The sequence below is a fragment of the Phalangium opilio genome, unplaced genomic scaffold (genome assembly GCF_054372755.1).
Source record: "Phalangium opilio isolate 3A_F unplaced genomic scaffold, DU_Popi_V2 ptg001170l_1, whole genome shotgun sequence".
Lineage (NCBI taxonomy): Eukaryota > Metazoa > Arthropoda > Arachnida > Opiliones > Phalangiidae > Phalangium > Phalangium opilio.
This window is the reverse complement of record NW_028324255.1, coordinates 6,783,827-6,801,292: the sequence shown is the minus strand read 5'-3', so window position 1 is coordinate 6,801,292 and position 17,466 is coordinate 6,783,827.

The following is a 17,466-nucleotide window of genomic DNA, read 5'->3' as shown; positions in this document are numbered from 1 at the left end:
ATAATAACATATCTTTAGTGTAGCGGTTATCGCATCCGCCTCACTCCCGGAAGGCCACAGGTTCGAAACCGCGAAGTTTTTTCTTTTGCTTGGAACATGCAAAGACCTTTATAATTATCCGAACATTTGTGTCAAGGTCACATTTTTTACATCCCCGTATCTCTGGTAGAACCAGAGTTACGAGCCTGCAAAGTTTATTTTCAAAAATCAAAAGTAACCTTCTAACAATAAGTGAGACAAAAAATAAGTTGACGACGATATTGAGGTAGCCTCAAGTTTAAAGTATCCTTGTATGGGGAGCGAGTTATGAGCCTCCAAAGTTTAGTGCAAAAATCATAAGTAACAAAATAAAAATAAGTGAGACGATACCAAAGTTGACGAACATTTTGCTTAATATCTCGGCCCTTGTTTGTCGTAGCTCAATGTTTTTAGTATGGTTAGATGGGGGACAATTTGGACTATAACATTTCCTAAGGACATCCCCGTATCTCTAGTAGACACAGAGTTATGGGCCTGCAAAATATAGTCTAATGCATTTCCTATGGACGGGTTGTTTGTTTACGTTTAGCTTAGTTACTCGGCCCCTGTTTGTCGTAGCTCATTATTTTTAGTATGGTTAGATGGGGGACAAATTGGACTATAACATACTCATAGGACATCCCCGTATCTCCAGTAGAAACAGAGTTACGAGCCTGCAAAGTATAGTCTAATGCATTTCCTATGGAGGGGGTTTGTGTCGTTACGTTTTGCTTAAGTACTCGGCCCCTGTTTGTCGTAGCCCAAAGTTTTTAGTATGGTTAGATGAAGGACAATTTGGACTATAACATATCCTAAGGACATCCCCGTATCTCTAGTAGACACAGAGTTATGGGCCTGCAAAGCATAGTCTAATGCATTTCCTTTGGACGGGTTGTTTGTTTACGTTTAGCTTAATTACTCGGCCCCTGTTTGTCGTAGCTCAATGTTTTTAGTATGGTTAGATGGGGGACAAATTGGAATATAACATACTCAAAGGACATCCCCGTATCTCTAGTAGACACAGAGTTATGGGCCTGCAAAGCATAGTCTAATGCATTTCCTTTGGACGGGTTGTTTGTTTACGTTTAGCTTAATTACTCGGCCCCTGTTTGTCGTAGCTCAATGTTTTTAGTATGGTTAGATGGGGGACAAATTGGAATATAACATACTCAAAGGACATCGCCTTATCTACAGTAGAAACAGAGTTACGAGCCTGCAAAGTATAGTCTAATGCATTTTCTATGGAGGGGTTTGTTTGTTCACGTATTGCTTAATTACTTGACCCTGTTCTTTCGATTAAAAATAATAACATATCTTTAGTGTAGCGGTTATCGCATCCGCCTCACTCCCGGAAGGCCACAGGTTCGAAACCGCGAAGTTTTTTCTTTTGCTTGGAACATGCAAAGACCTTTATAATTATCCGAACATTTGTGTCAAGGTCAAATTATTAAATCCCCGTATCTCTGGTAGAACCAGAGTTACGAGCCTGCAAAGTTTATTTTCAAAAATCAAAAGTAACCTTCTAACAATAAGTGAGACAAAAAATAAGTTGACGACGATATTGAGGTAGCCTCAAGTTTAAAGTATCCTTGTATGGGGAGCGAGTTATGAGCCTCCAAAGTTTAGTGCAAAAATCATAAGTAACATAATAAAAATAAGTGAGACGATACCAAAGTTGACGAACATTTTGCTTAATATCTCGGCCCTTGTTTGTCGTAGCTCAATGTTTTTAGTATGGTTAGATGGGGGACAATTTGGACTATAACATTTCCTAAGGACATCCCCGTATCTCTAGTAGACACAGAGTTATGGGCCTGCAAAATATAGTCTAATGCATTTCCTATGGACGGGTTGTTTGTTTACGTTTAGCTTAGTTACTCGGCCCCTGTTTGTCGTAGCTCATTATTTTTAGTATGGTTAGATGGGGGACAAATTGGACTATAACATACTCATAGGACATCCCCGTATTTCCAGTAGAAACAGAGTTACGAGCCTGCAAAGTATAGTCTAATGCATTTCCTATGGAGGGGGTTTGTGTCGTTACGTTTTGCTTAAGTACTCGGCCCCTGTTTGTCGTAGCCCAAAGTTTTTAGTATGGTTAGATGAAGGACAATTTGGACTATAACATATCCTAAGGACATCCCCGTATCTCTAGTAGACACAGAGTTATGGGCCTGCAAAGCATAGTCTAATGCATTTCCTTTGGACGGGTTGTTTGTTTACGTTTAGCTTAATTACTCGGCCCCTGTTTGTCGTAGCTCAATGTTTTTAGTATGGTTAGATGGGGGACAAATTGGAATATAACATACTCAAAGGACATCCCCGTATCTCTAGTAGACACAGAGTTATGGGCCTGCAAAGCATAGTCTAATGCATTTCCTTTGGACGGGTTGTTTGTTTACGTTTAGCTTAATTACTCGGCCCCTGTTTGTCGTAGCTCAATGTTTTTAGTATGGTTAGATGGGCGACAAATTGGAATATAACATACTCAAAGGACATCGCCTTATCTACAGTAGAAACAGAGTTACGAGCCTGCAAAGTATAGTCTAATGCATTTTCTATGGAGGGGTTTGTTTGTTCACGTATTGCTTAATTACTTGACCCTGTTCTTTCGATTAAAAATAATAACATATCTTTAGTGTAGCGGTTATCGCATCCGCCTCACACCCGGAAGGCCACAGGTTCGAAACCGCGAAGTTTTTTCTTTTGCTTGGAACATGCAAAGACCTTTATAATTATCCGAACATTTGTGTCAAGGTCACATTATTTACATCCCCGTATCTCTGGTAGAACCAGAGTTACGAGCCTGCAAAGTTTATTTTCAAAAATCAAAAGTAACCTGCTAACAATAAGTGAGACAAAAAATAAGTTGACGACGATATTGAGGTAGCCTCAAGTTTAAAGTATCCTTGTATGGGGAGCGAGTTATGAGCCTCCAAAGTTTAGTGCAAAAATCATAAGTAACATAATAAAAATAAGTGAGACGATACCAAAGTTGACGAACATTTTGCTTAATATCTCGGCCCTTGTTTGTCGTAGCTCAATGTTTTTAGTATGGTTAGATGGGGGACAATTTGGACTATAACATTTCCTAAGGACATCCCCGTATCTCTAGGAGTTATGGGCCTGCAAAATATAGTCTAATGCATTTCCTATGGACGGGTTGTTTGTTTACGTTTAGCTTAATTACTCGGCCCCTGTTTGTCGTAGCTCATTATTTTTAGTATGGTTAGATGGGGGACAAATTGGACTATAACATATCCTAAGGACATCCCCGTATCTCTAGTAAACACAGAGTTATGGGCCTGCAAAATATAGTCTAATGCATTTCCTATGGACGGGTTGTTTGTTTACGTTTAGCTTAGTTACTCGGCCCCTGTTTGTCGTAGCTCATTATTTTTAGTATGGTTAGATGGGGGACAAATTGGACTATAACATACTCATAGGACATCCCCGTATCTCCAGTAGAAACAGAGTTACGAGCCTGCAAAGTATAGTCTAATGCATTTCCTATGGAGGGGGTTTGTGTCGTTACGTTTTGCTTAAGTACTCGGCCCCTGTTTGTCGTAGCCCAAAGTTTTTAGTATGGTTAGATGAAGGACAATTTGGACTATAACATATCCTAAGGACATCCCCGTATCTCTAGTAGACACAGAGTTATGGGCCTGCAAAGCATAGTCTAATGCATTTCCTTTGGACGGGTTGTTTGTTTACGTTTAGCTTAATTACTCGGCCCCTGTTTGTCGTAGCTCAATGTTTTTAGTATGGTTAGATGGGAGACAAATTGGAATATAACATACTCAAAGGACATCGCCTTATCTACAGTAGAAACAGAGTTACGAGCCTGCAAAGTATAGTCTAATGCATTTTCTATGGAGGGGTTTGTTTGTTCACGTATTGCTTAATTACTTGACCCTGTTCTTTCGATTAAAAATAATAACATATCTTTAGTGTAGCGGTTATCGCATCCGCCTCACTCCCGGAAGGCCACAGGTTCGAAACCGCGAAGTTTTTTCTTTTGCTTGGAACATGCAAAGACCTTTATAATTATCCGAACATTTGTGTCAAGGTCACATTTTTTACATCCCCGTATCTCTGGTAGAACCAGAGTTACGAGCCTGCAAAGTTTATTTTCAAAAATCAAAAGTAACCTTCTAACAATAAGTGAGACAAAAAATAAGTTGACGACGATATTGAGGTAGCCTCAAGTTTAAAGTATCCTTGTATGGGGAGCGAGTTATGAGCCTCCAAAGTTTAGTGCAAAAATCATAAGTAACAAAATAAAAATAAGTGAGACGATACCAAAGTTGACGAACATTTTGCTTAATATCTCGGCCCTTGTTTGTCGTAGCTCAATGTTTTTAGTATGGTTAGATGGGGGACAATTTGGACTATAACATTTCCTAAGGACATCCCCGTATCTCTAGGAGTTATGGGCCTGCAAAATATAGTCTAATGCATTTCCTATGGACGGGTTGTTTGTTTACGTTTAGCTTAATTACTCGGCCCCTGTTTGTCGTAGCTCATTATTTTTAGTATGGTTAGATGGGGGACAAATTGGACTATAACATTCTCATAGGACATCCCCGTATCTCCAGTAGAAACAGAGTTACGAGCCTGCAAAATATAGTCTAAAGCATTTCCTATGGAGGGGGTTTGTTTCGTTACGTTTTGCTTAAGTACTCGGCCCCTGTTTGTCGTAGCTCAATGTTTTTAGTATGGTTAGATGGGGGACAATTTGGACTATAACATTTCCTAAGGACATCCCCGTATCTCTAGTAGACACAGAGTTATGGGCCTGCAAAATATAGTCTAATGCATTTCCTATGGACGGGTTGTTTGTTTATTTTTAGCTTAATTACTCGGCCCCTGTTTGTCGTAGCTCATTATTTTTAAAATGGTTAGATGGTGGACAAATTGGACTATAACATACTCATAGGACATCCCCGTATCTCCAGTAGAAACAGAGTTACGAGCCTGCAAAGTATAGTCTAATGCATTTCCTATGGAGGGGGTTTGTTTCGTTACGTTTTGCTTAAGTACTCGGCCCCTGTTTGTCGTAGCCCAAAGTTTTTAGGATGGTTAGATGAAGGACAATTTGGACTATAACATATCCTAAGGACATCCCCGTATCTCTAGTAGACACAGAGTTATGGGCCTGCAAAGCATAGTCTAATGCATTTCCTTTGGACGGGTTGTTTGTTTACGTTTAGCTTAATTACTCGGCCCCTGTTTGTCGTAGCTCAATGTTTTTAGTATGGTTAGATGGGGGACAAATTGGAATATAACATACTCAAAGGACATCGCCTTATGTACAGTAGAAACAGAGTTACGAGCCTGCAAAGTATAGTCTAATGCATTTTCTATGGAGGGGTTTGTTTGTTCACGTATAGCTTAATTACTTGACCCTGTTCTTTCGATTAAAAATAATAACATATCTTTAGTGTAGCGGTTATCGCATCCGCCTCACTCCCGGAAGGCCACAGGTTCGAAACCGCGAAGTTTTTTTTTTGCTTGGAACATGCAAAGACCTTTAAAATTATCCGAACATTTGTGTCAAGGTCACATTATTTACATCCCCGTATCTCTGGTAGAACCAGAGTTACGAGCCTGCAAAGTTTATTTTCAAAAATCAAAAGTAACCTTCTAACAATAAGTGAGACAAAAAATAAGTTGACGACGATATTGAGGTAGCCTCAAGTTTAAAGTATCCTTGTATGGGGAGCAAAGAGTACTATAACATATCCAAAGGAGATCCCAGTATCTCTTGTAGAACAAGAGTTATGAGCCTCCAAAGTTTAGTGCAAAAATCATAAGTAACATAATAAAAATAAGTGAGACGATACCAAAGTTGACGAACATTTTGCTTAATATCTCGGCCCTTGTTTGTCGTAGCTCAATGTTTTTAGTATGGTTAGATGGGGGACAATTTGGACTATAACATTTCCTAAGGACATCCCCGTATCTCTAGGAGTTATGGGCCTGCAAAATATAGTCTAATGCATTTCCTATGGACGGGTTGTTTGTTTACGTTTAGCTTAATTACTCGGCCCCTGTTTGTCGTAGCTCATTATTTTTAGTATGGTTAGATGGGGGACAAATTGGACTATAACATTCTCATAGGACATCCCCGTATCTCCAGTAGAAACAGAGTTACGAGCCTGCAAAATATAGTCTAAAGCATTTCCTATGGAGGGGGTTTGTTTCGTTACGTTTTGCTTAAGTACTCGGCCCCTGTTTGTCGTAGCTCAATGTTTTTAGTATGGTTAGATGGGGGACAATTTGGACTATAACATTTCCTAAGGACATCCCCGTATCTCTAGTAGACACAGAGTTATGGGCCTGCAAAATATAGTCTAATGCATTTCCTATGGACGGGTTGTTTGTTTATTTTTAGCTTAATTACTCGGCCCCTGTTTGTCGTAGCTCATTATTTTTAAAATGGTTAGATGGTGGACAAATTGGACTATAACATACTCATAGGACATCCCCGTATCTCCAGTAGAAACAGAGTTACGAGCCTGCAAATTATAGTCTAATGCATTTCCTATGGAGGGGGTTTGTTTCGTTACGTTTTGCTTAAGTACTCGGCCCCTGTTTGTCGTAGCCCAAAGTTTTTAGGATGGTTAGATGAAGGACAATTTGGACTATAACATATCCTAAGGACATCCCCGTATCTCTAGTAGACACAGAGTTATGGGCCTGCAAAGCATAGTCTAATGCATTTCCTTTGGACGGGTTGTTTGTTTACGTTTAGCTTAATTACTCGGCCCCTGTTTGTCGTAGCTCAATGTTTTTAGTATGGTTAGATGGGGGACAAATTGGAATATAACATACTCAAAGGACATCGCCTTATGTACAGTAGAAACAGAGTTACGAGCCTGCAAAGTATAGTCTAATGCATTTTCTATGGAGGGGTTTGTTTGTTCACGTATAGCTTAATTACTTGACCCTGTTCTTTCGATTAAAAATAATAACATATCTTTAGTGTAGCGGTTATCGCATCCGCCTCACTCCCGGAAGGCCACAGGTTCGAAACCGCGAAGTTTTTTTTTTGCTTGGAACATGCAAAGACCTTTAAAATTATCCGAACATTTGTGTCAAGGTCACATTATTTACATCCCCGTATCTCTGGTAGAACCAGAGTTACGAGCCTGCAAAGTTTATTTTCAAAAATCAAAAGTAACCTTCTAACAATAAGTGAGACAAAAAATAAGTTGACGACGATATTGAGGTAGCCTCAAGTTTAAAGTATCCTTGTATGGGGAGCAAAGAGTACTATAACATATCCAAAGGAGATCCCAGTATCTCTTGTAGAACAAGAGTTATGAGCCTCCAAAGTTTAGTGCAAAAATCATAAGTAACATAATAAAAATAAGTGAGACGATACCAAAGTTGACGAACATTTTGCTTAATATCTCGGCCCTTGTTTGTCGTAGCTCAATGTTTTTAGTATGGTTAGATGGGGGACAATTTGGACTATAACATTTCCTAAGGACATCCCCGTATCTCTAGGAGTTATGGGCCTGCAAAATATAGTCTAATGCATTTCCTATGGACGGGTTGTTTGTTTACGTTTAGCTTAATTACTCGGCCCCTGTTTGTCGTAGCTCATTATTTTTAGTATGGTTAGATGGGGGACAAATTGGACTATAACATTCTCATAGGACATCCCCGTATCTCCAGTAGAAACAGAGTTACGAGCCTGCAAAATATAGTCTAAAGCATTTCCTATGGAGGGGGTTTGTTTCGTTACGTTTTGCTTAAGTACTCGGCCCCTGTTTGTCGTAGCTCAATGTTTTTAGTATGGTTAGATGGGGGACAATTTGGACTATAACATTTCCTAAGGACATCCCCGTATCTCTAGTAGACACAGAGTTATGGGCCTGCAAAATATAGTCTAATGCATTTCCTATGGACGGGTTGTTTGTTTATTTTTAGCTTAATTACTCGGCCCCTGTTTGTCGTAGCTCATTATTTTTAAAATGGTTAGATGGTGGACAAATTGGACTATAACATACTCATAGGACATCCCCGTATCTCCAGTAGAAACAGAGTTACGAGCCTGCAAAGTATAGTCTAATGCATTTCCTATGGAGGGGTTTGTTTCGTTACGTTTTGCTTAAGTACTCGGCCCCTGTTTGTCGTAGCCCAAAGTTTTTAGGATGGTTAGATGAAGGACAATTTGGACTATAACATATCCTAAGGACATCCCTGTATCTCTAGTAGACACAGAGTTATGGGCCTGCAAAGCATAGTCTAATGCATTTCCTTTGGACGGGTTGTTTGTTTACGTTTAGCTTAATTACTCGGCCCCTGTTTGTCGTAGCTCAATGTTTTTAGTATGGTTAGATGGGGGACAAATTGGAATATAACATACTCAAAGGACATCGCCTTATGTACAGTAGAAACAGAGTTACGAGCCTGCAAAGTATAGTCTAATGCATTTTCTATGGAGGGGTTTGTTTGTTCACGTATAGCTTAATTACTTGACCCTGTTCTTTCGATTAAAAATAATAACATATCTTTAGTGTAGCGGTTATCGCATCCGCCTCACTCCCGGAAGGCCACAGGTTCGAAACCGCGAAGTTTTTTTTTTGCTTGGAACATGCAAAGACCTTTAAAATTATCCGAACATTTGTGTCAAGGTCACATTATTTACATCCCCGTATCTCTGGTAGAACCAGAGTTACGAGCCTGCAAAGTTTATTTTCAAAAATCAAAAGTAACCTTCTAACAATAAGTGAGACAAAAAATAAGTTGACGACGATATTGAGGTAGCCTCAAGTTTAAAGTATCCTTGTATGGGGAGCAAAGAGTACTATAACATATCCAAAGGAGATCCCAGTATCTCTTGTAGAACAAGAGTTATGAGCCTCCAAAGTTTAGTGCAAAAATCATAAGTAACATAATAAAAATAAGTGAGACGATACCAAAGTTGACGAACATTTTGCTTAATATCTCGGCCCTTGTTTGTCGTAGCTCAATGTTTTTAGTATGGTTAGATGGGGGACAATTTGGACTATAACATTTCCTAAGGACATCCCCGTATCTCTAGTAGACACAGAGTTATGGGCCTGCAAAATATAGTCTAATGCATTTCCTATGGACGGGTTGTTTGTTTACGTTTAGCTTAATTACTCGGCCCCTGTTTGTCGTAGGTCATTATTTTTAGTATGGTTAGATGGGGGACAAATTGGACTATAACATACTCATAGGACATCCCCGTATCTCCAGTAGAAACAGAGTTACGAGCCTGCAAAGTATAGTCTAATGCATTTCCTATGGAGGGGGTTTGTTTCGTTACGTTTTGCTTAAGTACTCGGCCCCTGTTTGTCGTAGCCCAAAGTTTTTAGTATGGTTAGATGAAGGACAATTTGGACTATAACATATCCTAAGGACATCCCCGTATCTCTAGTAGACACAGAGTTATGGGCCTGCAAAATATAGTCTAATGCATTTCCTATGGACGGGTTGTTTGTTTACGTTTAGCTTAATTACTCGGCCCCTGTTTGTCGTAGCTCATTATTTTTAGTATGGTTAGATGGTGGACAAATTGGACTATAACATACTCATAGGACATCCCCGTATCTCCAGTAGAAACAGAGTTACGAGCCTGCAAAGTATAGTCTAATGCATTTCCTATGGAGGGGGTTTGTTTCGTTACGTTTTGCTTAAGTACTCGGCCCCTGTTTGTCGTAGCCCAAAGTTTTTAGGATGGTTAGATGAAGGACAATTTGGACTATAACATATCCTAAGGACATCCCCGTATCTCTAGTAGACACAGAGTTATGGGCCTGCAAAGCATAGTCTAATGCATTTCCTTTGGACGGGTTGTTTGTTTACGTTTAGCTTAATTACTCGGCCCCTGTTTGTCGTAGCTCAATGTTTTTAGTATGGTTAGATGGGGGACAAATTGGAATATAACATACTCAAAGAACATCGCCTTATGTACAGTAGAAACAGAGTTACGAGCCTGCAAAATATAGTCTAATGCATTTTCTATGGAGGGGTTTGTTTGTTCACGTATTGCTTAATTACTTGACCCTGTTCTTTCGATTAAAAATAATAACATATCTTTAGTGTAGCGGTTATCGCATCCGCCTCACTCCCGGAAGGCCACAGGTTCGAAACCGCGAAGTTTTTTTTTTTGCTTGGAACATGCAAAGACCTTTAAAATTATCCGAACTTTTGTGTCAAGGTCACATTATTTACATCCCCGTATTTCTGGTAGAACCAGAGTTACGAGCCTGCAAAGTTTATTTTCAAAAATCAAAAGTACCCTTCTAACAATAAGTGAGACAAAAAATAAGTTGACGACGATATTGAGGTAGCCTCAAGTTTAAAGTATCCTTGTATGGGGAGCAAAGAGTACTATAACATATCCAAAGGAGATCCCAGTATCTCTTGTAGAACAAGAGTTATGAGCCTCCAAAGTTTAGTGCAAAAATCATAAGTAACATAATAAAAATAAGTGAGACGATACCAAAGTTGACGAACATTTTGCTTAATATCTCGGCCCTTGTTTGTCGTAGCTCAATGTTTTTAGTATGGTTAGATGGGGGACAATTTGGACTATAACATTTCCTAAGGACATCCCCGTATCTCTAGTAGACACAGAGTTATGGGCCTGCAAAATATAGTCTAATGCATTTCCTATGGACGGGTTGTTTGTTTACGTTTAGCTTAATTACTCGGCCCCTGTTTGTCGTAGGTCATTTTTTTTAGTATGGTTAGATGGGGGACAAATTGGACTATAACATACTCATAGGACATCCCCGTATCTCCAGTAGAAACAGAGTTACGAGCCTGCAAAGTATAGTCTAATGCATTTCCTATGGAGGGGGTTTGTTTCGTTACGTTTTGCTTAAGTACTCGGCCCCTGTTTGTCGTAGCCCTAAGTTTTTAGTATGGTTAGATGAAGGACAATTTGGACTATAACATATCCTAAGGACATCCCCGTATCTCTAGTAGACACAGAGTTATGGGCCTGCAAAATATAGTCTAATGCATTTCCTATGGACGGCTTGTTTGTTTACGTTTAGCTTAATTACTCGGCCCCTGTTTGTCGTAGCTCATTATTTTTAGTATGGTTAGATGGGGGACAAATTGGACTATAACATACTCATAGGACATCCCCGTATCTCCAGTAGAAACAGAGTTACGAGCCTGCAAAGTATAGTCTAATGCATTTCCTATGGAGTGGGTTTGTTTCGTTACGTTTTGCTTAAGTACTCGGCCCCTGTTTGTCGTAGCCCAAAGTTTTTAGTATGGTTAGATGAAGGACAATTTGGACTATAACATATCCTAAGGACATCCCCGTATCTCTAGTAGACACAGAGTTATGGGCCTGCAAAGTATAGTCTAATGCATTTCCTATAGAGGGGTTTGTTTGTTTACGATTAGCTTAAATACTCGACTACTGTTTGTCGTAGCTCAATGTTTTTACTATGGTTAGATGGGGGACAAATTGGACTATAACATACTCAAAGGACATCCCCGTATCTCCAGTAGACACAGAGTTACGAGCCTGCAAAGTATAGTCTAATGCATTTTCTATGGAGGGGTTTGTTTGTTCACGTATTGCGTAATTACTTGACCCTGTTCTTTCGATTAAAAATAATAACATATCTTTAGTGTAGCGGTTATCGCATCCGCCTCACTCCCGGAAGGCCACAGATTCGAAACCGCGAAGTTTTTTTTTATAATTATCCGAACATTTGTGTCAAGGTCACATTATTTACATCCCCGTATCTCTGGTAGAACCAGAGTTACCAGCCTCCAGAATTTAGTCTAATGTATTTCCTATGGAGGGGTTTGTTTGTTTACGATTAGCTTAATTACTCGACTACTGTTTGTCGAAGCCCTAATTCTTAGTATGGCTAGATGGGGGACAAATTGGTCTATAACATACTCAAAGGACATCCCCGTATCTCCAGTAGAAACAGAGATACGAGCCTGCAAAGTTTATTTTCAAAAATCAAAAGTAACCTTCTAACAATAAGTGAGACAAAAAATAAGTTGACGACGATATTGAGGTAGCCTCAAGTTTAAAGTATCCTTGTATGGGGAGCAAAGAGTACTATAACATATCCAAAGGAGATCCCAGTATCTCTTGTAGAACAAGAGTTATGAGCCTCCAAAGTTTAGTGCAAAAATCATAAGTAACATAATAAAAATAAGTGAGACGATACCAAAGTTGACGAACATTTTGCTTAATATCTCGGCCCCTGTTTGTCGTAGCTCAATGTTTTTAGTATGGTTAGATGGTGGACAATTTGGACTATATCATATCCTAAGGACATCCCCGTATCTCTTGTAGACACAGAGTTATGGGCCTGCAAAGTATAGTCTAATGCATTTCCTATGGACGGGTTGTTTGTTTACGTTTAGCTTAATTACTCGGCCCCTTTTTGTCGTAGCTCAATGTTTTTAGTATGGTTAGATGGGGGACAAATTGGACTATAAAATACTCAAAGGACATCCCCGTATCTCCAGTAGAAACAGAGTTACGAGCCTGCAAAGTATAGTCTAACTCATTTCCTATGGAGGGGGTTTGTTTCTTTACGTTTTGCTTAAGTACTCGGCCCCTGTTTGTCGTAGCCCAAAGTTTTTAGTATGGTGAGATGAAGGACAAATTGGACTATAACATATCCTAAGGACATCCCGGTATCTCTAGTAGACACAGAGTTATGGCCCTGCAAAATATAGTCTAATGCATTTCCTATCGACGGGTTGTTTGTTTACGTTTAGCTTAATTACTCGGCCCCTGTTTGTCGTAGCTCAATATTTTTAGTATGGTTAGATGAAGGACAATTTGGACTATAACATATCCTAAGGACATCCCCGTATCTCTAGTAGACACAGAGTTATGGGCCTGCAAAATATAGTCTAATGCATTTCCTATGGACGGGTTGTTTGTTTACGTTTAGCTTAATTACTCGGCCCCTGTTTGTCGTAGCTCATTATGTTTAGTATGGTTAGATGGTGGACAAATTGGACTATAACATACTCATAGGACATCCCCGTATCTCCAGTAGAAACAGAGTTACGAGCCTGCAAAGTATAGTCTAATGCATTTCCTATGGAGGGGGTTTGTTTCGTTACGTTTTGCTTAAGTACTCGGCCCCTGTTTGTCGTAGCCCAAAGTTTTTAGTATGGTTAGATGAAGGACAATTTGGACTATAACATATCCTAAGGACATCCCCGTATCTCTAGTAGACACAGAGTTATGGGCCTGCAAAGCATAGTCTAATGCATTTCCTTTGGACGGGTTGTTTGTTTAAGTTTAGCTTAATTACTCGGCCCCTGTTTGTCGTAGCTCAATGTTTTTAGTATGGTTAGATGGGGGACAAATTGGAATATAACATACTCAAAGGACATCGCCTTATCTACAGTAGAAACAGAGTTACGAGCCTGCAAAGTATAGTCTAATGCATTTTCTATGGAGTGGTTTGTTTGTTCACGTATTGCTTAATTACTTGACCCTGTTCTTTCGATTAAAAATAATAACATATCTTTAGTGTAGCGGTTATCGCATCCGCCTCACTCCCGGAAGGCCACAGGTTCGAAACTGCGAAGTTTTTTCTTTTGCTTGGAACTAGCAAAGACCTTTATAATTATCCGAACATTTGTGTCAAGGTCACATTATTTACATCCCCGTATCTCTGGTAGAACCAGAGTTACGAGCCTGCAAAGTTTATTTTCAAAAATCAAAAGTAACCTTCTAACAATAAGTGAGACAAAAAATAAGTTGACGACGATATTGAGGTAGCCTCAAGTTTAAAATATCCTTGTATGGGGAGCAAAGAGTACTATAACTTATCCAAAGGAGATCCCAGTATCTCTTGTAGAACAAGAGTTATGAGCCTCCAAAGTTTAGTGCAAAAATCATAAGTAACATAATAAAAATAAGTGAGACGATACCAAAGTTGACGAACATTTTGCTTAATATCTCGGCCCTTGTTTGTCGTAGCTCAATGTTTTTAGTATGGTTAGATGGGGGACAATTTGTACTATAACATTTCCTAAGGACATCCCCGTATCTCTAGTAGACACAGAGTTATGGGCCTGCAAAATATAGTCTAATGCATTTCCTATGGACGGGTTGTTTGTTTACGTTTAGCTTAATTACTCGGCCCCTGTTTGTCGTAGCTCATTATTTTTAGTATGGTTAGATGGGGGACAAATTGGACTATAACATACTCATAGGACATCCCCGTATCTCCAGTAGAAACAGAGTTACGAGCCTGCAAAGTATAGTCTAATGCATTTCCTATGGAGGGGGTTTGTTTCGTTACGTTTTGCTTAAGTACTCGGCCCCTGTTTGTCGTAGCCCAAAGTTTTTAGTATGGTTAGATGAAGGACAATTTGGACTATAACATATCCTAAGGACATCCCCGTATCTCTAGTAGACACAGAGTTATGGGCCTGCAAAGCATAGTCTAATGCATTTCCTTTGGACGGGTTGTTTGTTTACGTTTAGCTTAATTACTCGGCCCCTGTTTGTCGTAGCTCAATGTTTTTAGTACGGTTAGATGGGGGACAAATTGGAATATAACATACTCAAAGGACATCGCCTTATCTACAGTAGAAACAGAGTTACGAGCCTGCAAAGTATAGTCTAATGCATTTTCTATGGAGGGGTTTGTTTGTTCACGTATTGCTTAATTACTTGACCCTGTTCTTTCGATTAAAAATAATAACATATCTTTAGTATAGCGGTTATCGCATCCGCCTCACTCCCGGAAGGCCACAGGTTCGAAACCGCGAAGTTTTTTTTTTTGCTTGGAACATGCAAAGACCTTTATAATTATCCGAACATTTGTGTCAAGGTCACATTATTTACATCCCCGTATCTCTGGTAGAACCAGAGTTACGAGCCTGCAAAGTTTATTTTCAAAAATCAAAAGTAACCTTCTAACAATAAGTGAGACAAAAAATAAGTTGACGACGATATTGAGGTAGCCTCAAGTTTAAAGTATCCTTGTATGGGGAGCAAAGAGTACTATAACATATCCAAAGGAGATCCCAGTATCTCTTGTAGAACAAGAGTTATGAGCCTCCAAAGTTTAGTGCAAAAATCATAAGTAACATAATAAAAATAAGTGAGACGATACCAAAGTTGACGAACATTTTGCTTAATATCTCGGCCCTTGTTTGTCGTAGCTCAATGTTTTTAGTATGGTTAGATGGGGGACAATTTGGACTATAACATTTCCTAAGGACATCCCCGTATCTCTAGTAGACACAGAGTTATGGGCCTGCAAAATATAGTCTAATGCATTTCCTATGGACGGGTTGTTTGTTTACGTTTAGCTTAGTTACTCGGCCCCTGTTTGTCGTAGCTCATTATTTTTAGTATGGTTAGATGGGGGACAAATTGGACTATAACATACTCATAGGACATCCCCGTACCTCCAGTAGAAACAGAGTTACGAGCCTGCAAAGTATAGTCTAATGCATTTCCTATGGAGGGGGTTTGTGTCGTTACGTTTTGCTTAAGTACTCGGCCCCTGTTTGTCGTAGCCCAAAGTTTTTAGTATGGTTAGATGAAGGACAATTTGGACTATAACATATCCTAAGGACATCCCCGTATCTCTAGTAGACACAGAGTTATGGGCCTGCAAAGCATAGTCTAATGCATTTCCTTTGGACGGGTTGTTTGTTTACGTTTAGCTTAATTACTCGGCCCCTGTTTGTCGTAGCTCAATGTTTTTAGTACGGTTAGATGGGGGACAAATTGGAATATAACATACTCAAAGGACATCGCCTTATCTACAGTAGAAACAGAGTTACGAGCCTGCAAAGTATAGTCTAATGCATTTTCTATGGAGGGGTTTGTTTGTTCACGTATTGCTTAATTACTTGACCCTGTTCTTTCGATTAAAAATAATAACATATCTTTAGTATAGCGGTTATCGCATCCGCCTCACTCCCGGAAGGCCACAGGTTCGAAACCGCGAAGTTTTTTTTTTTGCTTGGAACATGCAAAGACCTTTATAATTATCCGAACATTTGTGTCAAGGTCACATTATTTACATCCCCGTATCTCTGGTAGAACCAGAGTTACGAGCCTGCAAAGTTTATTTTCAAAAATCAAAAGTAACCTTCTAACAATAAGTGAGACAAAAAATAAGTTGACGACGATATTGAGGTAGCCTCAAGTTTAAAGTATCCTTGTATGGGGAGCAAAGAGTACTATAACATATCCAAAGGAGATCCCAGTATCTCTTGTAGAACAAGAGTTATGAGCCTCCAAAGTTTAGTGCAAAAATCATAAGTAACATAATAAAAATAAGTGAGACGATACCAAAGTTGACGAACATTTTGCTTAATATCTCGGCCCTTGTTTGTCGTAGCTCAATGTTTTTAGTATGGTTAGATGGGGGACAATTTGGACTATAACATTTCCTAAGGACATCCCCGTATCTCTAGTAGACACAGAGTTATGGGCCTGCAAAATATAGTCTAATGCATTTCCTATGGACGGGTTGTTTGTTTACGTTTAGCTTAGTTACTCGGCCCCTGTTTGTCGTAGCTCATTATTTTTAGTATGGTTAGATGGGGGACAAATTGGACTATAACATACTCATAGGACATCCCCGTACCTCCAGTAGAAACAGAGTTACGAGCCTGCAAAGTATAGTCTAATGCATTTCCTATGGAGGGGGTTTGTGTCGTTACGTTTTGCTTAAGTACTCGGCCCCTGTTTGTCGTAGCCCAAAGTTTTTAGTATGGTTAGATGAAGGACAATTTGGACTATAACATATCCTAAGGACATCCCCGTATCTCTAGTAGACACAGAGTTATGGGCCTGCAAAGCATAGTCTAATGCATTTCCTTTGGACGGGTTGTTTGTTTACGTTTAGCTTAATTACTCGGCCCCTGTTTGTCGTAGCTCAATGTTTTTAGTATGGTTAGATGGGGGACAAATTGGAATATAACATACTCAAAGGACATCGCCTTATGTACAGTAGAAACAGAGTTACGAGCCTGCAAAGTATAGTCTAATGCATTTTCTATGGAGGGGTTTGTTTGTTCACGTATAGCTTAATTACTTGACCCTGTTCTTTCGATTAAAAATAATAACATATCTTTAGTGTAGCGGTTATCGCATCCGCCTCACTCCCGGAAGGCCACAGGTTCGAAACCGCGAAGTTTTTTTTTTGCTTGGAACATGCAAAGACCTTTAAAATTATCCGAACATTTGTGTCAAGGTCACATTATTTACATCCCCGTATCTCTGGTAGAACCAGAGTTACGAGCCTGCAAAGCTTATTTTCAAAAATCAAAAGTAACCTTCTAACAATAAGTGAGACAAAAAATAAGTTGACGACGATATTGAGGTAGCCTCAAGTTTAAAGTATCCTTGTATGGGGAGCAAAGAGTACTATAACATATCCAAAGGAGATCCCAGTATCTCTTGTAGAACAAGAGTTATGAGCC